Raw genomic sequence first — 10586 nt, 5'->3', positions numbered from 1 at the left:
GATATCTGATGTGTATTTGCAGCGTCTCTCCTTTTATACCCGTATGTCCGGGGGAGTGGCATGCAAATTCCACACGCCAATTCTCATTGGCCTTTTCTCAAAATCAGAGATGGCCGTGCTCCGCAAGAGCGACCCCTAGTGTCAACTCAGCGACACAACGTCGACTGAGTGACAGACGGGGAACTATTTGTAACAATAATGCTTTTTTCACATTTTCCAAACTCCACAGTACAAAGACAGAAATTCACTAAAATAGCACCAATTCAAGTAACATTTACCAAAGTCTAAGTGGGATGTTCACTGATTGACAGAACTTCTATTCATTGCAATGCACATCAAATCTCTTAAACCTTCATCCTCCACAATATTTCTTGTCATCAGGCTGTATTTACTTTGGATACGGAATGCACATGGTTTGTTGCAGCGCAGCAAGCACGCCGTTGAACTCCATATGAAAAGTGTGTCTTGTTCTAACCGAATAATTCCAGTTGTTGAATTTACAAAATGTAATATTTTGTCCACCACTGAACGTTTCCCCTGAATTTGTATAGCAGAATATGGTGTAACACCCTGCAGCAGCAAACCATGAATTATTGTTTGTGACTGTTTTGTTATACATTAACAGCGAAATATTACTGATGATGTTTTGATAAGCAAGAAAACTGTACTTTAGTATAATTTATAGGTACATTTACTTTACTTGAGTTTTACCATAGCATTTTTTATTACTTTATACTTTCGCTCCACTACATTTCAGAGGGAAATATTGTACTTTTTCCAGTGTTGACAATGTATAATAATAATGTCAAATATTCTTTGATAAAAATGTTTGTTTAAGAAAGTAGCCTTATGAGTACCTTTGCATAGTCATGTCAGTGCACAATCCACATTGAAAAGGTCTGATTTCATTCCAACTCAAAAATGACCATATCTGTGAATTTTACCCCTCTAAAATCGGTCGGGCTCTACTACCGACTCAACTATAATCATCCGAATTGCCTGGTAATCATGGCTCTTCAGAAGCTCGGCGGCAGAGGGTACAAAGTTATGTAAAATTTTAGTGGAGCATCAACAGAACTTCCACGGTAGAACAAGCTGCGCAACAGGCTTGTAAGAATTGACATGCTTATATGGTCAAATGCTGACTTACAAAAGACGCAAAGAACTTAACTTTTGTCACAAGTATTCAGCATTCAGGTCCTTTCTCTAGCATGGACTCTCTATTGTGTGTTTGTTTGTAGTGTGTATACGACTGGTTCCACCTCTGTTCAGTGTTTACAACTTACACGGTGCTGAATAAAATGTCAGAATCTAATGTCAATTTGGTACATGCCTTAATTGCGATTAAGAAAAAACATACATTTTATACATTTTAAATGTATCACATGCCTTAATGCATTAATGCTGACAGCACTAATTTGTCTGATGGATGATGTTAATTTGGCAGAATGGGGTCGATTTCAAAGTACCGGAATATTCGGTAGCAACATGTCGATTTCTTGTGTAATCATGTACACACTTCTAAGACACTCGACAACAGTTTGTTTTTAAATCTGGCCGACCAGTAGTCAGGTAAGCACACTGTCTCTTGAGCAAGAGAGCAGCACTGACCAACAGCCAATATAATAGTGCAAAAACGACCTCAAGCCATTCCTTAATTTTGTTTGTTAACAGACAATGACATGATAGAAAGCTTAAAACTATGAGTCATAAAGTGTACAATGACATAGACTTTTAGTCTTGTGGTGTGTGCTTGACTTTACATGAACATATTTAATCCCAGTCCTGAAGCTCATTTAATTTTTCGTTTATGAGGAAAAAAAGGGTTGGAGGGAATCGCTGCAATTCTGAGCAACAAAGACCAGCACAGCGGTCTCCCCATATCCAAAGTCTTTGGTCCATTCCTTTGTGTAGCGAGTGTATCCCATGTGCCGGAGAAATAATTGAAGTTACTTGTGTGTAATTGAGTGAAATCCAAGAAAATATCCGGGTTATTCTGTAATGCTGCAACCTGCATAATTCATAGAATTTCTTCCAAGGATGACGCCCTAGTTCCTGTTCAGAAAACTGTATCAGGAAAAAGGCAACGTCATTCCATCTGGCATAAGCAAAGGGCACAGAGCACAGGCAATGTGATAAGACTTGGGCTGCTTTGAGAATGAGCGTGAAAGATATTTCCTCGCTAACTGTAAAATTGCAATGCCAAAAGCACAGTTTTCTTTTTTCAAGCAGCATTGTCTGGTTCTCTAATAAACAATAATTCATTTTAGACTGCTCTCTCAAGATTAGAATATGCATTTTACATAGTGTTGGTTAATGTTTCTTTGGATCAATGCCATTCACATTAATCCTTTTCTAGCATTTACTACAAAATAAAGGTTTAAAATCAGCATTATTATTTATTCATTTACAATTAACAAGCATTCCTTCAGCACATCCATTTATTCAAATTGAGCTACTGTGATTAGTCCTCCATTAAGGCAGCCAAGACATATTTTACTTGCTCATTTCCTCATATGTTTGCTGTGTTTTATTAAATTGCTTTTGTCATTGCTTTTTGTTCTGTCGAATTGTCTACTGTATGCAGCATAAAACCGTTCAGTGCTTTGACACAGTGAAGCCAGCCCTCCTGTAGAGACAGCCAGTGTCAGTGATTTTTCAAAGATTATATGATTTCTATACTTTCAAGGCTCCGGATGATAGATACTGTATTTCATGGTATTGTTGGAAGTGTTATCTCTACCATTTGAAGTTTCCTTACACAAAGTTATCGGGCTTGAAAAGCAGACAGAAACTGTTCAGTATCTCGCTGTGTTTTCAATCATTATGCTTGCTCTGTTTTATTCAAGGCTTCAGGTGAAGATCAGAGGTTTAGCAGCTATGACAACTCAGTATGTGTTATCTAGTATTCATACAAAACATTAAAGTGTGTCTATGTATTCAGCAGTGTGTATATTATTTATTACAGTTGCAAATTCCTGCAGCCAGTTAGAAGGTATCTATGTGCTCATTATGGTGGGTCAAATGTTGTCAAAACAACCGAATATCAATGTGGTCTTATTTTTAGTGGTTCTGGCAGCTCCACCAACTGGGTGTGTTTGGTCTTATTTCAGCATTTCTCCCCGGTACCTTGTTCAAGGCTGGATTCACCGCTGCGCTTGAGAGGCTGAAAGTTAGCAGGTTCCTTGGGCATGAATGTCTTGTTCTGTATAAACTGGCTCTACACTGTCATAAAGCTGTTGACCCTGAAATGTGTAGAAAAGGTTCGTGCCTGGGTTTTGTTCCTTAGCCACGCTAATTGTTCCCTGTGGTCTTGTCACGTGAATCAGCCACAAGGCTGAAGCATTAATAACATGAGTTTCTCGAAAATGAAAGTTTCATGAAAGTTTTTCTCATGTGTAAACGTATGTCTATGAAAAAGTGCCCACATGCATTGTGCTCTTCCATTCATGACTAAAATCATCAGCATGAGAAAAAGAGGAAAACAGACTGAATATCAGCAGCAGTAGAACAATGGTTATGTCATCCGCATGAATATTCTATGAAGTGAGGAAATGTTAAAACCATCTCATACTCTAAAAAGGAAAATAATCAAACTGCTTTGCTTGTGAAGTAGATCACTTACCAAAGCAACTCCCCTGCACCCCCCTAAGAGATTTCAGTGCCATTATGTGATTGTATCCCCTTTGAATACTTCTGAATACGCTGATTGGCAGTGGGGGGTGTCATTAAAGCAAACTGCTTAAAGAATGAGTCACTGATATTACACAATCAAAATACAAAAGACTGGTGATTTTAAAGTCTCTCACCTTTCATTAGAGCAGGTTTCACGCTGTACACTATTTGGATGCAGACCTCTTATATGCGACGAGCTGCCATTGTCTAGAGTGTTTAACTGAGTTCCATGAAAGTTATAAAATTTCAGCCACTGTTTGGGTGTCTAACACTGCCAGTTGCACAAGATGGCTGCAAGACACAAGCAAGCACAACGCTAATAGATTTTTTTGTTATAGTTTGTTTGGCTAAAATTCTTCGGAGACACTAATATATAGCAAAATATAGCTGTCTCATACAAAGTTGACATCTGACCCTTACCCTGTTGCATGTGGGCAGGCACAGTATGGGAAAGCAGCTACACTTTGATTGGCTGAAAGCGAGCTTGCGAATGACAGCCATTACTTAATGAGAGCCCAGGAGAAGTAACCTGACAGCTGTTTGTTTGCTGCTAATGAGAGACTGGTGGAGGAAAGAAAGACACACACTGGAGCTCTTTGAAAGAGGCTGCCTTCAGAGCGCCTGGCAAAAAGGATGTCCTGCCTCTCCTTGAGTGCTGGACTCGGGGCTATGCTGCAGTGCACTGCTCTGGAAGCTCCTGGGTTCTGCCATCGCTGTTCACCACAGATCAGATCTGATGTCTGCACAGAGACCAGGGAGATATGTTTCTGATAATTAGGTTTAACAAGTGCACATTTATTTAATATAAAAGATGACTACATAAAGACAGGCTTTGGCAAAAGGATACAACATTTAACACAGTTATGCAAGTGTTTTAGTGATGTTTGGGTTATTGTCCCAGATTTACAGTAGCTATACAGAATCCTACTTGTATTGTTCCTTCAATTTGAGCTTGTACACCGCATGGTGGAAATAATTAAAGGGATAGTTCACCCAAAAATGAAATATCTCTGATAATTTATTTACCCTCATGCCACCCCAGATGTGTGTGACTTTCTTTCTTCAGCAGAACAGAAAGATTTTTAGAAAAATATCTCAGCTCTGTTGGTCCACACAATGCAAGTGAATGAGGATCAGACATGTGTAGCTCCAAAAATCACATAAAGGAAACAAATAAGTAATCCATAAGACTCCAGTGGTTGAATCTATATCTTCAGAAGCGATATGATAGGTGAGGGTGAGAAACAGAGTTACAGTGGAGATTTAGAGTAAAAAAAGACATAATATTGTTCTGTTTCTCTCCCACATCTATTATATTTCTTCTAAATATATGGATTTAAATAAGATATGGAGTCTTATGGATTATTTTTATGTTTCCTTTATGTGCTTTCTGAAGTTGCAAAGGTCTGATCTCCATTCACTTGCACTGTGAGGACCTACAGAGCAGAGATATTTTTCGAAAAATCTTTGTGTTCTGCTAATGAAAGAAAGTCACACACATCTGGGATGGCATGAGGGTAAATAATTTTTATTTTTGGTAAACTATCCCTGTCAATGTGTAGTTTCCAACCAAAAACACTCTCAAGCATCTGTTGCACTCTTTCTAAAGGACAGCGTGCTTGCTGTCTTTGTTTTATACATACCTCTTCTCTGCTGGTGGTAGCAGCATGCTTTTAACAGACAGCATCAGGTAGCATGCTGTTACACCCAGTGCAGGAAACATCTATTGGAAACTACAAGGCTAAAAATATCAGGTTGAATCTTCCGTTTTGTAATATAAAACACTGAATTAAGCATTGCAGGCTCTACTTTCTGCTCTACTGACAACAAGACAGTCAATAAGGAACTTGGCAGACCAATTTTTTGAGGTACTAGAGTATTTATTCACAAGACATGTTGTAAACGAAGAAGCTTTTCAAGATAAACATGCTGATGAATCTTTAAAGAGAGTTCACAGGTTCATTGTAAACCCTAATTGAAATGAAGGTAACCTAATCTTGGTAATTTTCCATAATGGAGGGTTGTAAATTGTTGAGCATAATTTACGAGTTCTAAATTGCCCCCCTGAACTATTTAGTTATTTAATATACTTGTATACAGTATTACAATAGAAATTAATAGAAATAACAGTGGAGCTGGGGTGGAAATATTTGTCACAGAATAATAAGCAGCCTTTCATTGTGTTATAATTATATATTGATGAACATTATCCTCCCAAAACTTTAGTTTACTGTCTAACGTTATGATAACAGAAGAATCAGATAGCAGATAGCAGGGTTGGGAGGGTTACTTTTGAAATGCATTCCGCTACAGATTACAGAATACAAGCTGTAAAATGTCATTTGTAATGTATTCTGTTAGATTACTCAAGGTCAGTAACATATTTTAAATACTTTGGATTACTTCTTCAGCACTGGTAGATTTCTTCACTTGTTTTGACTATAAAAATTCTGCCAGTACAGTAAGACAAAATACACATGTTAAAAATACATTCTCTGAAAAACCTAAACATCTTATGTAGTGTTGGTTCTAAAACAAGATAAATCAAATTGATCTTGTTTGAAGGATTTTTAGATATTTTTACAGGAAAACAATACAAAAAATTATCAAGAATACGATTTTTGCCCTAATATCAAAGGTCTTACTAGAAACAAATAAATTATGATCCACCGTGAATTTTCTTGATAATAAATATGATTGTGACTGGTAACAATAAAAGACCAGATAAAAATATTAAAAAAAATATTACATCCACTGGTATGTGGATGTAAAATGGCTAGAAATAAGATTTTAGATTAGCGTAAAGCTGACAATTTACACAAGTTTTATTTCTATTTCTTCTGCTCAACTTACTTCAAACGTACTTCTCTGTCTGCTTGTATGAATGTAACACATCATAAGAAAGTGTTTCACCGCTGTTCAAATGCACTTTAGATCACATCATTTATATGTATAAATGTTTTCCATCTGAAAGGACTAAATATTAAATGAAACAAATGACAATAAAATGCAATGTAATCTCTTCAGTAATCAAAATAATTTTTGAATGTAACTGTATTCTAATTAACAATTATTTAAATTGATATTGTAGTGGAATATGTGTAATTTGTATTTTAAATAACTAATCCCATTACATGTATTTAGTCACTCCCCAACCCTGAGAACTAGTATACAATAAAAACACAGTACAAAAGTTTTATTTATCATATTACTTCCATGGCCCTTATATGATATATAGTTTGGTTATGAGAACATATTGCCTATGATAAAATAATAGTGTTATCATAACAATGAGTAGTTCTATTGTGACACAGTACAAAGCTGCTTTTAATGGTCTTCTTGATTTCTTATTTAATGGTATGGGCCCAACCACCGTAATTTAACATGAAATAAACCGACATGGCTTAGATGTTGATCAGCAGCTTTCAGTTCTGTTGCTGCAAAATGTCTTCGTTCATACCCCTAAGCTGTACAAATGCACAATGCTCTCGTTTTTATACAGTGAGTTAGAGGTCAGGCATTAGGTCTTGCTCTTCACACCAATTTGTTATCCTATTCAGCATCCGTCAGAATGTGAACAGCAACATCAGCCCTGCAAGTGCATGCCTATTTATTTATGTCTGCGTGGATGAAGGAGGAGTGAATTTACAGGGTAAATTAGAAGAACGGCCTTTGCCAGCGGTGCGTGCGTCCAAACGCCCGTGGGTGGCGCCAAAAGAGCAAAGAGCGCCTTACCCGGTTCAGCTCTTAACTGTTGAATGCGTCAGTGTGTATTCGCTCATTGGATGAGATTAGCTCAGAATCCATGCACGAGAAAGTAGCGACACAACGTGCAGAGCTCCGTGGGCGACCATGTGAATGGTCTGGTGCGTTTTAAATGTTGAAGTCACCCTTATAATTTCAACCATTACTGATAAAAAACAAAAAACGACAAACGTTTGGCAAAAGTATAGTTCTACTAAGAGCTGCAAATACATACACAAAATGTTATGGGTCATGTATATTATTAAAAAAATATATTATTTTCTTAACCTAATTGCGCCCTCCTCGTCAAACAGCTTGTGGCGCGTGGGTTTGAGAGCCCCACCTCCTCTCGCTTCCCGCATCTGCCTGTTCGCGCGGCTAGAGAGGAACAGCGCGCGGTGCTGAAAAATCTCCTCTCTCACTCTCTCGCATGCATAGAAATGCATGCAGGATTAACCCTGTGCGGAAAGGAGCCCAGTGCCAAACCTGCGTTGATAATCTACTTCTGAGGAAAATGATGGAGGGAAAAGCCAAATGTACACGTTCTGCCATGTATTACTGCAATTTGAGATACATTTTGTGAAATTGTGCTGTAATTCCGCGAAAAGTGAGTAACGAGGACCACTATCAAATCGTGAGAGGATCCTCTATTAAAAAAACAAAACATAATCTGAGTGTTTGAGGATTTACTGACTGAAAACGGTGGAAGTTGCTCATTTTAGAACTGTTTCTATGTTCTATGAAACAACCAGTAACATTTCAGGACCTATCGGCAGCGGTAATTTCTCATTTATCATCAGTTAAATCTGCCGACGCTATAAAACTGACGCGGAGTCGTGGGAATGGCGTGGAGAAATAGCGCGGTCACTTATGGATTGTTTTACAACAGAAGGATTTTATGTTTTCTTGATGTCTGGATTCCTTAAACAAGGGGTGTAAGTGTCTGTGTTACGTCGAAGGAAACATCAGCTGTAGTTGATTCTCAGACACGAAGCATCGGTCGCGGTTGAGACGCAGGGATCTGGCGAGCGGGGGAAAAAAGTGATCGACGAAGGTAGGCTACGAACTTTATTGACGTGACTGGAAAAATGAATAAAACAGCGGATAATGTTCAATAGCCTACGTCGACTGGGTCACATTTAAAGATTCGATCCACGGCCATTCGATCTGTGCCATTGGAGAACTATTGGGATTTCGATTTTATTTGATACATGATCGTGAATTGTAACTCAGCCTTTTATTATTTCGAAATTACGTACGTAATGGCCGAAAATCTATGATGTTTTATTAATGTGTTCCAGGATCTATCGGACTTATGGGTTTACGAATAACCAAATGACACTTGTTTGTCGCAGCTCACATAGACTTTGCCTGAATTCAGTGCGATGCGATTTTAGAATTCGTACTAATTTGCACGTATGTCAAATCAGTAGATACAATAGGCTAGCCTACGCATCCTGCCGAAATTCTTTGACGTAAAAAAAATTATTCGTTTAAATTCTGCTGCAAAAAAGACAGGCATTGCCTACATTCAACGACCAGTTGAATGTAGGCTATGCCGCGAACAGGCGTACATGTACTGTAGCCTACGTCATGCATAAAAATTTAATTTTCGTTAATAACTCGCTACCCAGCGGCGCTGATTTGGATTTTGTTTCACGGTGCTGTAGATATAGCAGATATAAGCGAAATCGCAGTGGTGCGCCCACCTGGGCTCGCTGGGTCAACAGCAGGATGAATGTTTGGTCAAATCCCTGTAAGGCTGATTACAGGATTCCCCCATCTACCGTCTCCACCCACAAACCTCTCTGAGCTGCAGGGAAGCATATAAAGTGGAGTTTAAGATACTAAACATTTTTAGATGTTAGTTAAACATTTTAGCCAATAAGGTAGATGCAAAACAATAATTGATTTAAGATATACTAAAACACAATAACAATTATTGTTTTGTGTGGGTGTGTGTGGGTTAAATATCTCTTATGATAGCATTCTTAATGAGTTCATGTAAAAGAAAAGAAAAAAAAAATCCTGTTTGTCCAGAAATCTAACCTCATCTTAAATAGTCATGCATTCCAATTACTGCATTCATTTGCCTGTAACATTGCAAAGTGTTTATTGGGTGAGCAAAGGTTAATAATATGGGTTATTGATTTAACTGGGCTGAGCTGAAATGCTAAACCTGTTGAACCTGAATGAACGTGATAACAGATCATTTGATCATTTACAGCACTGCAGAAAAATAAAAGGTCACAATACTTCAGGGAAAATAAAATGTCTGCATGAACTATCAGTCTCAAGAACGGGGGTGGGGTGGGGGGTGGGGGGTCGGTGTATAGGTGTCAGGTGGCTTGCACGGACCCAACACTTACAGTGAAGTATTAATATATTACAGTATATATAAGTAGGCCTATGGTATGAATATATCATATTATTTACTTTTAATATTTTTGGTATTTTAAAGATTCAAGTATTGCAAGATTTGCGAAAATAAAGGGCATCGAGCACAAGCTGGTCTTGAATAAATGATTTAATCAATTACAATAATGACAATTGTGCATGTGCACAATTTTATTTTTCACTCTGTGCTTGTGCATTGTGGGATTTATATCCAAGTGGCTCGAGTGTTTTGACTATGTTCACCAAAATTCCTTCAGATCCTTTTAATGATTCAGTGACCATTTCTGGTGATGCCAGAAGGTGGTGACAAATGAGTGTCTTTTGTGAAATTAGTTAGTCACTGAATCAACGATCAAAAGAAAATTGTAATCCTTTAAAATATGTATGTCTACAGACCTACAAAGAAATTTTAGTAGAAGTTTTAAGCATTATAAGAACAAATCAAATATATCATTTCCCTACAGTTTTTGAGCTGCTGAGCATGACAACAATAATAGTCTTATAATAATTATAATGAGTTTCAATAACATCCGTACATTTTCATGTATGTATAAAAAAGTGTGTCTACATATCTATTCGCTTCAATAAAATGCCTAAGCGTTCTAAGGACACAGCAGATCAATCTTTTTTCATACAGTTTGCTGATGCACACCAACATAGAGGTAAAAAACAGGAGCTGATATTAAACATAGTTTATTTAACACAGATATAGTAACATGCTTAAAATGGCAAAAACATCCGATTAAACTATTACCTCACAATCATAATGT

At 37.5% G+C, this 10586-nt stretch overlaps 1 protein-coding gene across 1 annotated transcript in view; it reads left to right on the top strand.

Annotated features, from left to right (window-relative positions):
• The first annotated feature begins 8255 nt into the window (after window positions 1–8255).
• The window catches only part of LOC127635464 (protocadherin-1-like), a 115511-nt gene continuing 113180 nt past the window's right edge, over window positions 8256–10586 (top strand). Inside the window, exon 1 of the mRNA XM_052115540.1 lies at window positions 8256–8473. The gene's annotated coding sequence lies outside the window, so the exon portion shown is untranslated. The remainder of the gene's footprint in view (window positions 8474–10586) is intronic.

Source organism: Xyrauchen texanus, chromosome 43, assembly GCF_025860055.1.
Source record: "Xyrauchen texanus isolate HMW12.3.18 chromosome 43, RBS_HiC_50CHRs, whole genome shotgun sequence".
Lineage (NCBI taxonomy): Eukaryota > Metazoa > Chordata > Actinopteri > Cypriniformes > Catostomidae > Xyrauchen > Xyrauchen texanus.
The sequence above is the reverse complement of the archived record's forward strand: the minus strand, read 5'-3'. Positions and strand labels throughout refer to the sequence as shown.